Source organism: Crocodylus siamensis, chromosome 10, assembly GCF_052110815.1.
Source record: "Crocodylus siamensis isolate JL-2025a chromosome 10, ASM5211081v1, whole genome shotgun sequence".
NCBI classification, from domain to species: domain Eukaryota; kingdom Metazoa; phylum Chordata; order Crocodylia; family Crocodylidae; genus Crocodylus; species Crocodylus siamensis.
This window is the reverse complement of record NC_143404.1, coordinates 2528669-2541906: the sequence shown is the minus strand read 5'-3', so window position 1 is coordinate 2541906 and position 13238 is coordinate 2528669. Positions and strand designations below refer to the sequence as shown.

Genomic DNA, 13238 nt, shown 5'->3' with positions numbered 1-13238 from the left:
AGGGTAGGGTTTTGCTGTAGCTCCAGTTCATTTTGGGAGTGGAATACAGCTCTGGAGGTCTTGGCTTTGGGTGAGGAAATCAGAGCTGTAGCACTACCCATAGGTTTTCATGCATCACTTGAATTCTGCTTATAATCTGCAGATAATGGCTAGTCCTACTACACAAAAGAGAGCTCAGACCAGAACTGCTGTACAGCTAATGTTACTTCTGCCTAATGCCAGACTTATGATAGGATGTCCACATGCTTCTTGCTCGCATGCTGCTGATAGAGTGGAAATCCATGATCCATTTGACATAGCTACTATTAACCTATCCCCTTCTGCTAAACTGGAAGGGAACAGCATGCATGGGCCTCTGTACTGAAGTTAGTCTAGGGTGATGCCTTGTGCCCTCTTTTAGCTTTTGCTTGCACTTATCCTGAAGCTCAGTGAGCTCAGACCTATTACACAAACTTGCAAGGTCAAGGCCAAGGTCATGGGGGTATATGTGTGCGCGCGCAGAGAAATAGTGTCCATACACATAAACGTGTGTGTACACATATATATGCAAGCATTCATGTACATGTGCGCGCATGTGCATAAACATAAGTCTGCTCATTTACATATAAAGGCTCAATGAATCTAAAAAGAATGGGCTACACATGTCTTATTGTATGTGTAATCAGACCTTTTTTTTTCTTTAATGATCTGATTTGCTTTTTACTAGAAGAGGAAGACCCAAACAGTGTGGAGGGGGTAGAGGAAAAGCAGCCATTGTCTTTGTTTGGCCTATATATATATACACACACACTCTTTGCAGCACACAAAACATGACTCACTAGCAGCAGGTGTCCTGCTGTTATGTTAGGCAGATTAGCAATGGCAGGGAGGGGACTGCTTTCCATGTATGGCAACCCTGGGGGAAGCTAAAAATAGTTTGCAGACTTCCAGCAAAGTAAAAGTAGTTGCAGGCTTTAGGAGAAGTCTGATTCTAAAGGTAAGGAACAGAGCTGATCTTTTTAATCTTCTGTTTCCCCCCAACGTGAAGTTTGCCTTGAAGAACGATGGGCAAATGTTAACTGGGTAGAGGCTGTGAGTTTGGAATTAGAAGCAGTTGCTCTCTGTTTGTGTTCATGAAAACAGGTTGTGCAATGATCAGCTAATGGAAATCGATGTAATTCAGGGGCAATCACAGCTGAAGCAGAGACAACAGAGGACGATGTGCTCAGTTAGAAATAGTCCCTTGTTGCTGTGGTAGTTTTGGGGGTTTTTTTTTTTAAACTTGTGTGAGCATTTAAAAGGTACAGTCACAGAATGCAAATCTGCCGTGGATGACAGCCGAGAAATCACTTCCAGTTCCACCCCGTGACACCAGCTCCAGCCAGATGAGTTGCTGGAAGTGTGTTGCAATGATGGGATGTGCAAAAGGGCTGAATTGCTTGTATATCAGATTGGTATGCTGCAGGAAACGCTGTGCATGCTCTGTGGAAAGGTAGTGAGCCGTGAATGCTCAGACTGGCTTGTAAACGCCAACGTACCTATAGGTATATAGAGGCAGGTAGGGAGTCAGTGGAATGATGGAAAAAATGTTGTAGAGAGGATGCTTGGCATTAATATAATATTATATAGTATAAACTATAACATTATATTATGTAATATATAAAAACTATTATATGATATTGTATTGTATTATAAGCCTGAGGAAACTGGGGTTTATATGGGAAGCACACATAAGCATTCTGTATACATATTAGACACTACATCCTAGCAAAAAGGGACCATTTATTACATTGGGACTAGTCATCAGTGCCAGGCTTTGCAGGATCAGGGTCTCAGATGAGATAGTGCTGGGCTCCCATCATTTTTCAGTGTCATTAAGGTGGCTTTATTAACCCTTCTCTGTCTCCCAACACAAAGGTTTCCCATCTAATCTGTGTATTTCCATTGCTGTTGATGTAGGGTAGGAAAGCAGCTGAAGGTAGTGAGGCAAAATGTGAGCCTCAAATGCACTCTTCCATCCTCTTGCCGTTGCGGCTGGCACGGCTTCCAGCTTGTCCCTTCATAGACATTTGGGCGGGAAGGGATCTTGTAAGATCATCGGGTCCAGTCCCTGCTCCAGAGGCAGGAAGTCAGCGGGGGTCAAAGGATCCCAGCAGGATAAGCATCCAAACGTGTCTTGAAAGTGTCCAGAGTTGGTGCTTGCACCACCTCTTGGGGGAGTCTCTTCCAGGCCTCAGGGGCTCAGGCCGTAAAGAAGTTTTTCCTTATGTCCAGCCTGAAACGGTCCTGCAGGAGTTTGTGACCAAACCAAATAGCTGCCCTACAACCAACTATTGCTTAAAGTAAAATTTGAAGACAAGGCATCAGTCTATACCTGTATCTGACCTTTTTTTCAGACTTATTGTTCCCTGGATCTGGGGAGAGTCAGCTGGGCTCTTTGCCTCTTTAGTGTGCTTTTGCTCTCTTTTTGGCCAACAGCCGCTGGAGAGCTGTGTTGCTTGGACTTGGAAAGATGTCTACCGTCTCGTCATTGCTTCCACAGCATTTGCTGGAAGGCTGCTTATCTATAATTATCATATTACTTCCCCTTTCCCCATAGGCCTGCATTAAAGAGAACAGGGCAGTTCATAAAGTGAAGTCCTGTAACCCACCGTTACCAGAGCTTCACCTCCCTGACGGGTTGTGGTGTTCATGAAACTAATTTCCTCTCAGTATTGTGAGATTATTACATGGCATTTCCACATTCATCACAATTAATGTAGCTGAGGCACCGACATGCTGGGCTCTGCAGAGCCTCAGTCAAGTTGCAGGGCTTTGATTTGGACCTTGCTGTTTCTTTCATGGCAATGACAAGATTTCATAGACATTCGGGCTGGAAGGGACCTCGGGAGATCATCGAGTCCAGCCCCCCGCCCAAAGGGCAGGAAGTCAGCTGGGGTCATAGGATCGCAGCAAGATAAGCATCCAATTTGCCCTTGCAGGTGTTCAGTGTAGGTGCTTGAACCACCTCCGATGGCAGGCTGTTCCTTGGGGGCTCGGACAGTAAAGAAATTCTTCCTTATGTCCAGCCTGAAACGGTCTTGCAGGAGTTTGTGGCCGTTCGACCTCGTCATCCCTTGGGGCGCTCTGGTGAACAAACGCTCCCCCAGATCCTGGTGGTCACCCCGACAAACTTGTAGGTGGCCACCAGATCACCCCTGAGCCTGCGCTTTTCCAGGCTAAAGAGCCCCACAGCTCTCAGCCTGTCGTCGTAAGGTCTGTTTTCCTGACCTCTGATCATGCACGTGGCTCTTCTGGCTCTTCTGTGGACTCTCTCAAGCTTCTCCACATCCTTTTTGAATTGTGGGTGCTATTCTGCTTTGGTCAAACAGCTGGATGTGCCGCAGGCCCGGTATAACCCTGAGCTAGCCACGTTGAATCTCTGGGCCTCTGTTCCTAGTCCGTGCATTGGGGACAACCAATCTTCCTTTCTGTTTAGATTGCAAGCTCCTTGGGGTTTCCATCAACCGTGTCTGCATGGTGTCCAGCTCAGTAGGGCCTTGATTGTGGGTGTGAACTTGAGGCGGTAACTACACTAATGACAATCATACTCGGGGCTGAGCCTAATGCTCATGTCTACCCATCAGAACCAAGGGAAAACCCAGACAAAAATGACACGAGAAATGGATGGTCAGGATGTAAAAATGTGCTTTTTGTGCATACCTTTTATAGAGGGGTTCATGGTAGTAAGTAATCACTTTCTGTTTATAAAATTAAAATTTAATTCCCAGTGTCATCCCCAAGGGACTAAATAAACCATGCTCGTTTTGCACCTATGACTAGTCCCATGACTACAGTGGATTTGCATATGTGACTCAGTTGAGGAGGTTTTGCAAACTGCCTGCAGAAATATTTCTCCTATCAAATCTGAAGTTTGGAAGTGGCAGAAGTTAATATCCCCTTCTCTATGCACTGCTGAAGGCGAGATGCTTTCCTGTACATTTGATCATAAACAGGGCTTGACTACATGGTGGCAATGCCAAAGGAGCAGGGTACGCCAGTGAAGGTTTATTAGAAGCCAGGGATTGATGTCAAACCAAGAGAGAACCTTATTTGACACCACCGAACATTTGCTATGGTTGCCAGTCTACATATTACTGCGTAATAATTGCTTTCTTCCCCGATAAACCGATGTATCGATCAGGATAATGAGAAGGAATGAGGTGGCAGCACATTCAAAGCACGCTCCCTAATTCCAGTGGTCACAGCTGACGTACCCGTGTTTATTTTGTGTCCTTTGCTGAGCAAGGGGGACTTGACAGCAGGTGGTTTAACTTCATTTTCCCCTCTTCCTGGAAATAAGTTGGCACGTGCAATCTCACGTGCATGCTTCCTCCAGGTGCCAAAATCTAATGTGGAGCAGTCCCACAAAGCCTGACCTGGTCGTGTTCAGCACCAATTTAATCTGGCAGCTTCTGTATAGGAGCCGTTGAGAAAATAGCATTCTAGGATGTCGAAGCAAAAGCTTAAGCAATGAGAGGACATTTTAATAGTGGCATGCTGAATAATCAATTCCACTTGTGGGCACCGATCAATACTATCTCTGCGATGTTTGAATAACAGTTTAAAGCAAGCCGCAGAGGTTCAGGGTAGCATCAAGAAAATGATGGGAAGGAGTTGTTCTTGACCGGAGTGCGGGGGGCCTTTTGCATGGTATTTTTGACTCGCCATGAGTGGATGCATGGTTTATTTGGAATGAGTACGAATTTTCTGCCTTGGGTTTTACTGATCCTCACAATGATAACTCGTGATATAACATCTGAACCCAAACCATGCCACAACGAGCTGGGAGAAAGCAGCTCCTGCACTGGTTGCAGCAAGTGGTGTTATGACTAGGGGGTAGTCGCTCTCCAGGGTACATCTTTTGAACGGGCGTCTATTTTGCAGTCTCGGTGGGATACCTCGGCTCAGGTCAGTGGGTTGTCCGTTGTTTCATTCTTCCGCTCAATCAAGTTCAGGAGCAATGCAAAGTGCTACCAACGCTGGTGATCTTATGACAAGGCTTGCACAGTCGGGTGGGTCTGCAAGAGCTCCTGGAGTCAACTCATTTCATTAGAACCTGGGCTTTTATTTAAATATTTTAAATGAGATTAACCATATGACACAATTGGAAAAAAAATTAAATCAAATGAAGTGGATTATCTACATAAAAGTCAAGTGTCTACCCCTCCTGTTTCCAGAGGAACGGCTGAAAACAGTCCCCCAACGATTCAACAGTCAGAAAGCAGAGATGCAAAACCTCTTGTTGATTATTATTTTTTTTTAACAATTTGTGATTTATTTGTTTTTAAGCCGTTCGTACTATTTTTGTGGGCCTGGCTCATGATTGTGGAATGCTTGGGGGTGGCAAAGCAGATGCAGTGTCTGTTTAGAAGCAGAAGCAGAGGGAAAGGTTGGGTTATTTCTTAACTTCAAAAGGAGTGAACTTTAGTTCCCCACTTGCAGCAGCAAAGCGCCGTGTGTGTGGTCAACGTGACAAAATCAAGAACAATTTAACGTCCCAGTGAGTCTCAGCAGGCAGCCGCAGTCCCGCAGTCTGCCTCAACCAGCACGTCGAATCACTTGGGGTTGGCAGCACCAGCTGTCGCTGTCACTGACCCCGTAACATTAAACGATGTTTGCTATGGCGGCATGGCATGTGTGGCACGGTTCATATGGTTGAGGTTTGAGGTGGAGGCTAAATTTCACAGCTCCCTTAGACTGGGGCTTCATTTGGGGTATGGTGGCTACACTTGGGAAGCACACGGTACTTGTAGTTAAATCTTTGTACTGTGTTGCATTTCCCCCTTCTATTTCTCATTGGAGAAATAGGTGACTTCAGTTCACCACCCTTTTATACCAAGACCTGTCCCGAGGGTCAGGCTGCCGCCTCGCTTTGGCTTGAGCTTGCTAAAAACGTATTTGCTCTCGTGCCATTTAGAGCTTGCGTGTCCCAGTAGCTAAACTAGATGAGATAAAAATAAAAACCTGTTTTTTTAGTTATTAGTATGAGTTCAGTGACACGATCAGCAAGAGGAAGGGCAACAACCATGAGGCTTAAGGTGAAAGCTTTGAAACAACAACTAAAAGCCTTGGAGTCAAATCCTTTCTTGACATAACTTTCTGGAAGTCAGTGAAATAATCCCAGCAGAAGATACAGCTGCTTGATATGATGTAGGAGTAATGCTTTTTCTTTTTGGGGGGAATAATCAGACTCCTCACTTCTCTTCCCCTCCCCTCCTCCAGCTATCACCCTGTTTGGGGTGGGGGAGAGGATGTCAGGAGGGAACATACTTACGAATATTTTAGAAATTCCTGCGTGGCCAATCTAGATGCGAAGCACTGTGAAGCTGAGCAAACATTTGTGAACGTAACATCCAGAGCAAAACCCAGGCGGCGTGCATTGCTCAGCGCAGGGTTACGATGCAGAATCTCAGCCCACGTTCCTTGCAAAGTCTGAACATCCCTTCTTGCTGGCAGGGATTTTGGACGTGCCGGAGATTGGTCTCCCTATGCAGCCAGGACTACAAATTGAATTTGTGCTTTGGAGGGTGGGGGGGAAGAAGCTTTGTCGATCAACCATTTATTTCTTTATTTTGTTTGCTGTCCTCTGCTGGCCTCTGTTATGTGGCAGTGGAGTGGAGTGGAGTGGCCTTGAGCTTGGCATTCAAATCAAAGCCAACCCGGGCAGCCGGCGGTACAATGACAGTCCCCTAAGAATTCGTCATGGGCATTTTCTCTGCCGCGAATGGTTATCTCAGTCTCTCTGCTACCATGGCTTAGATGAATTACATTTCAGAAGAAGCAGTCCCTTTTATTTGTGGATCCTCTTTCCTTCCAAGTTGCCCAAATCCCGCTGCTTAAAACAAACACACTTTTTGGCTGGAGAGCGGGGAATCGAAGTGGGGAAAGCAGGCTGGCGAGATGAATCGTGTCATCTCGCCAGTTGTTCTCCTGCATTTAATAGCAGTGAAGTGGCTTCAGCCTGGGCAGCGATCCCGTAGACCGGTGATCGGCTGACACTGCCACGTGCTACGTGAGAAACATTTGGACGCTTGTCTTGCTGGGATCCTTTGACCCCGGCGCCTTCCTGCCCTTTGGGGCAGGGGCAGGGGCTGGACCTGACGATCTTGCACGGTCCCTTCCAGCCCTCACGTCTATGAAATCGATGACTTCAGTGGGAATTTTTGGGTGGGGCGAGAGCTCTCTGAGACATATGAGAAGCTCCTATTTCTCAGAGGAAAAGGCAAAAGAGATGAGAGGGGAGTGATATTTTAGGGCCTCAGAGAAATGCATCCACTCTGCTGTGGGGGAAAGACGAGATTTCTGCATTATAGCATGGAAAATGTGTGGCGGCTTTTTTTTTTTTCTTTTTGAAGGGGAAAAAATCAGTGTTTCTACCCTCCCCACCCTCAAAATATAGAGTTAAAGGCAAATGTTGGTGTGGGTTGAGGCATTTGGACGGTCTGCCTGCTCTGTAGTCCCTAATGGACCGTATCCACACGCCACCTCGGGGAAGCATGGCCCACCGGTGCAGGGAGCCACCTGGACATTGGGGTAGTCGACGGTCCAGGTTCGCAAAGGGGTTCAGACCCCGAGGATGCAAACGGGCCGAGCAGGATTTTCCCAGACGAGGAGAACTGGGCCGCTCCGTGCTTTTGAAAACCCTCGCCCCCTTGCCGCTCCGGCCCTAAAGGATTTTCTTCTCCCCTCCCCGCCAAGGAGCCGCGGGGTCTGGAGCAGGAGGTCGCCGGCAGCTCAGCGGCGGGCCCACGGCCTCCGTGCCGTGGAAGCTGGGCCCCGCTCACGCCAGGACCCCCCACCCCGGGGTGCGGGCAGGTTACCTACAGGGCTGGGGCGGGTGAGCCGCACCTGCAGGGTCCAGCGCGGGGCGGCGGTTGAAGCCGTTGGCCGTAGGCTTTGCCGTCGTGCCCGTGTGGCAGCGAGCGGCCCCCCCCCCCAGGCCGGAGCGGGGGCCCCCGCTCGGCAGCCCCTTTCCTGCGCAGCTGCCCGCCGCCGAGCCCGGCGCCTTCCCCTCAGCCCAGCCCCTCAGGCCGGCGCGGCGCGGGCGGGCGGGAGATGTCCCCGCGCCGGAGCCAGGCGGCAGCAGCTGGCTCCTGCAGCGGGAGGCGGGGGTGGTGCCTCCTCCCTCCCCCCCCCGGCCGGCGGCGCGGCGCGGCGCGACGCGGTGCGGCGCGGCGGTCCCGGGGATGCTCCGGCGCGGCGCGGCCCCCGGGCGCGGGCGGGCGGGCGCGGCCATGACCCCCGCCTCGTAGCGCGGGCGGCGCCGAGCCGAGCCGAGCCGAGCCGAGCCCCGGCCCCGGCCCCGGCCCCGGCCCCGGCGCAGGTGAGTGAGTGCGCGCGTGCCCGCCCGGCTGTGAGGGCACACGTGTGTGTGTGTGTGTGCGTGCGTGCGCACACGTGTGAGGGGGCTTCGGCGGGGGGGTTGCGGGTGCTGGGGAAGGGTGTGCGCACGTGTGTTGAGTCTCCGGCGGCGGGTGTGCACACGCTGGGTCTTCAGGGAGTGCGTGTGTGCGCACACATGCAAGTCTTCGGGGGGGCACGTGCACGTGTGTGTTGGGTCTTCATAGTGTGTGCGTGCACACCCCCTGAACTCACATGTATTAGGTGTTCAGGGGGTGTGCACACGTGTTGGGTCTTCGGGGGGGTGCGTGTGCATACATGTGTTGAGTCTTTGGGTTGTGTGTGCACATGCACGTGTGTGTTGGGTCTTCACAGTGTGTGTGTGCACACATATGTCGGGGTTGGGGGGTGTGTGTATGCACACATGTATTGGGTGTTCAGGGTGTGCATGTGTGTGCACGTGTGTGTTGGGTCTTCCCGGTGGGGTGTGCATCTTGGGTCTTTAGGAGGTGTTTATGGATCTTTGTGTGTGTGTGCGTGTACATGTGTTGAGTCTAGGGGGTGTTTGGGTCTTTAGTGCAAGTCTTGTGTCTTTAGGGGGTGCATATAGGTAGGTATCTGTGTGTGTACATATGCACACATGTGCTGAGTCTTTAGGTGGTGTCAGTTGGCTCTTTAGGAGATATGTGTATGCACACATGTGTATTGGGTCTTCAGGGGGTAGGGGGGTGTCCTGGCTCCAGGGGGTGTTCATGGGTCCTTGGGGGAGGTGTACCTACATGTGTTAAGTCTTTAGGGGGTGTGCACACATGTGTTGAGTCTTTAGGGTGTGTGCAAGTATGTCTTGGGTCTTTGGGGGGGGGGTGTATGCACACGTCCCCTAAAGACCCACCTCCTCAAGACGCAGCACACATGTGCGTGTGCTGGGTCTTTATTGGGGAGTGTGTTGGGTCTCGAGGGGGTGCACGTGCACATGTTGGGTCTTGGGGAGGGGTGTATGTGTGCCCGTGTTGGCTCTTTGGGGGAGATCTGCTGGGTCTTTGGGGGTCATGTGTGCGCTGAGTGCCTCTTCCATTGCCTGTGGGCCCCCAGCGTCCCCAGCCCTCCGCTTTCGCCCTGTGAGTCGGCGAAGTTTCCGGCACTTCTTCCAGGGAGAGCTCCCTTGGGTCTGGGGACAGCTCCCGTCCTGAGGATGGCGTTGGGAGGGATGCGATGCTCGGATACTGGTTTGCGTTTCTTTATCCAGCCGGTGCCTGGATCCAGAGCCTTCCCCTCTGTCTGCACGCCTGCAGGGAGGAGTACGGTCTTTTGCATCAACAGGGCTCTGCACATCCCTGCCTGGCTTTTCTCTGGGTAAAAGCTATGAAATGCATGGCAAGGCATCCTCTGTCGTGCACCTTTTCTCTTATAGGTTCCGTGTCAGAAGTAGCATGCGTGGGTTTGCACATTAGCAAGGCTCCAGCACGTATGTCTTAGTAGCCATTTGTGGAAGCTGTGCAAGGGAGAAGGGGAATGCAGAAGCAGGTCGTGCCTGCTGAATATTAAAAGTCTCTGCGAGAGGGGGAAAGTTAGCAGAGAAGGAGCAGCAGGTAAAATGAGTCGGGGATGGGGCACAGTAAGTGCCAGCAGGAAAACTCGTACGGTGAGGGAAACCGGGCGTTGGTCATTGCAACCGGGCAGAGCTGTTGGGAAGCTGAAACCACAGTTTTAATTAGCATTGCCTCCCCACCCCTCGGTATTGTTCAGACAGCTGCTTGTGCTGCTGTCCCTTTTTGAGGCAGAAAGTTCCCTTTCCCGGGAGTTGTCCTCACCGTCCCCCAGCAGCGCGCGGACAGGGCACGGAGAGGCACGCTCGGCTTGCCTGCTTGCCCAGGCTACGTGGCACGCTCCCCAGATGCCATTTTCCTGACGGTGTGCTGTGAAACAGCGAACTCTGTGTTGAATCGCATTAATTGTTTTTGCAAGGATGACATGAACTTCAGGGCTGCCGAGAGCGGCTGTTTGAGATGGAAGGCTTTAAATTGGTGTTTCATAAACATAATATGGGTGGGTTTTTTTCCCCTTTTCCTGTCAAGAAAATGTTTCCAGGAACAGAAAGCTTCTAGGAAGAATAATGAATTTTCAATCATGAGATCCCTCACCCATGAACCACACAACTTCACGAGCTTGTTGGCTGCATTGACAATGCACTTAATTTTCTAGTGATCTTCTGGAAGGAGAGCTGATATTCCAGCAGATATTTGTGAATTGAGAGCAGTTAAAATGTCCACTGAAACGCCCTTTGGCTTTTAAACTCTGACAGAAAGCAAAACTCAGGCTGCAAAGAAAAATCAGAAAGGGAACCCCCTCTGTAAATTCATGTACTTTTTATTAAATCAGGTATTGGAAACACCCTTTTGTATGCTGGCATCTTACAGGGGGGGTTTTCCACTGGGGGAGAAAAGGGTGGTTTAAAATGAATGGTCCAGACTAAATCAAAATGAATTGCTTAGTATTCAGAGAGGCTGATAAATGAACCATTAAATTAACACTTACGTAGTGTCTCATGGAAAGGAAAAACAAAAAACTCAGAGCTGTATGGAGGCTGGGGACCACAGTGTGTTGTTGCACTAGATCAACCTTGTGCTGCACTAACACACGTGGTTGTTCTGTACTCCCATCCAGAGCAATGGTGCCAGGGGAGCACATTTTGCAGAGGACCATGATCTTATCTATTCCCCATGTCTCAAAATAAAGTTTGCAGTCAGGGGCTATAGGTGTGACTATTGTAAGCTAGCAGAACTGTGTTGACCTGGATAGCTGATTTCCATGGGTTGCGGGTCTGGCCCCGGGCTCCTAGCCTTTGTGCTGAAGAAGAGTTGCATTTTGAGGCTGTGAGCAGACAGCATAGACTAATGTCAGTGGTGTCATTTGGGCTCAGTGTTGCTCAGATTTGGTATGGCAAAGGCTCAGCTGAGGAAGATCAGGTGTCGGAAAGCAGGTTACATTCACTCCACTTCTAAACCTTTGAACCTTGCACCTTTGATGAGTCCAAGTGCAGCCACTGCAATATCCCACGAGCTCGTTTTCCTGTGGTGGTGCCTTCGTTCATGGGAATGCTTAAAACTTCTCCGAGGCAAACAAGGTTCTTCGGGTAGATGTGATATCTTTTATCTGACCAACTCAAATAGTTGGAAAAATCCTTTGTAGCAAGCTTTCGGGTATAAAGACCCTTCGCCAGGCTGAGGAAGCATCTTCTCATGTGAGCGCATAAAGAAGAGTTGAACTTTTACCCATGCTTGGTAGCAGCTTACAGCAACCTTTACTGGTCAGTCTTAACACTACAAAATTTGTGATTCTTAATTATCTTCCATTTGCAGGTAATTTAAAAGTTAGTTGCTTTGTAAAGTCATTTGTTGGTGGGGAGAGATGGGTAGAAGTATACAAATGGCCATTTTTCCCCTTGTTTTGTTCAACGTTATTAACAGAACAAATAATTGGGGGAGTTTGGGGGTTTTTTTATGAGCTGTGCTCCTTGGCTTTCAGTGGAAAGCGGAGCCCTAATTCTCCTCCGGCTGTGGAAGGGAAATATCTTTTCCTTGGGAGGTTTGATTAGACCGATAGAGAGCTCCTACACAGGCGAGCAGCATTTCCATTTTGGGTGTCGTATGAAAAGCAGGCTGTTACTTAATGCAGTCTGTAGTGGGTTTTTTTACGATGAAGTACATCGGCCCAGACGCTTTTATGTGATATGTTGTAAAGTGAGTGCATCAAAGTTGCTTGGGGACCTAAAAAGCATTACATTGTATGCCACAGAGCAGGGGGAGCAGTGGGTATGTCCCACCCCCCGAGGAGGAGGTCTCTGTGCTTGGCAATGCCTATAATCTATATATTCGCTTGCAGTTGCAATGCTACCTGGCCTGCTTTCTTGTCAATCAGTATGGCTGCACACTTCTTGTGTGCATCAGCAGAAGCTGATTAGGCTTGTCCCTATTTAGTTTTAATTGCCCTTCAAAATAAAAATAATGCTTTCCTGAAAAATAGGCATGCTTCATGAGGTTATTTTGCTTCTCTCCCTGGCACTTTTTCCCCTTTGAAATGTGTTTTCTTATGCTCCTTTTTGACAGTGGCTTTAGCTCTCTTTGGTTTACTGGTAAATGGCAGTTCTGTGCTGAGCTCCCCTTGGATGGTGCCTGCATATTATTGAAATATTTTTGATGACTTGAAAATATGGGAAGAGGATAGTAGGGATTAACTTGCCTTGATTCAGACCTTGAGGATGTTCTTTAGTATTGCTGTTTTTCTAGGTGAGTAATTTCACTTTCTACTTCTGCTTTTATTTCATGCGTGGGAAGTCCAGGGTCCTTTATCTGTTTGCATCAATCTAGTCAATAATACTTGAAGTTTGAACCGTCTTAACCTACAAGCTTGTTTATTATCATCACCACCCGAATACATGTTTCATTGCTGCCTCCGTCCTCCCATATTATAGACATCGGCAGCTAGAGCCCATAAAAGCAGGAAGCCCCAATAGCTTTTAGAACGGAGAAATGTCACATGCGATTGTTAACGCATTAACTGGCAGGCTATCCTGATGCTTTTCCAGAAAGCTCTGACAATGCGTTACTACAGGTGTTGCTTGGTGACAAACTTGGATTCACGAGATAATTGGAAGTGGCTGAATTTTACACATGTAATAAATAGGTGGAAACTTTTGGCATTTAACCTACAACTTTCTAGACTACAGGCTTCCAATAACTTGTCTGTTTCTTGCAGATTCAAATAACAAAGTGGTTGAAAATGTCCAGGCTGGTTTGAAAAATGTTAATAGTAACTTTTATGCGATGAAGGCTGCGTTTAGTCCTCTTCTTTAAATAACCGTAGAAAACATCACAGTC

The 13238-nt window shown here is 48.8% G+C and overlaps 1 protein-coding gene across 2 annotated transcripts in view; it reads left to right on the top strand.

Annotated features, from left to right (window-relative positions):
- The first annotated feature begins 921 nt into the window (after window positions 1–921).
- The window catches only part of SGCD (sarcoglycan delta), a 404288-nt gene continuing 391971 nt past the window's right edge, over window positions 922–13238 (top strand). Inside the window, exon 1 of one of the 2 annotated variants that reach the window (XM_090020858.1) lies at window positions 922–976. The gene's annotated coding sequence lies outside the window, so the exon portion shown is untranslated. Of the gene's footprint in view, window positions 977–8150; window positions 8345–13238 lie in introns of those variants that run through there. The other variant, XM_090020859.1, reaches the window with a different exon arrangement.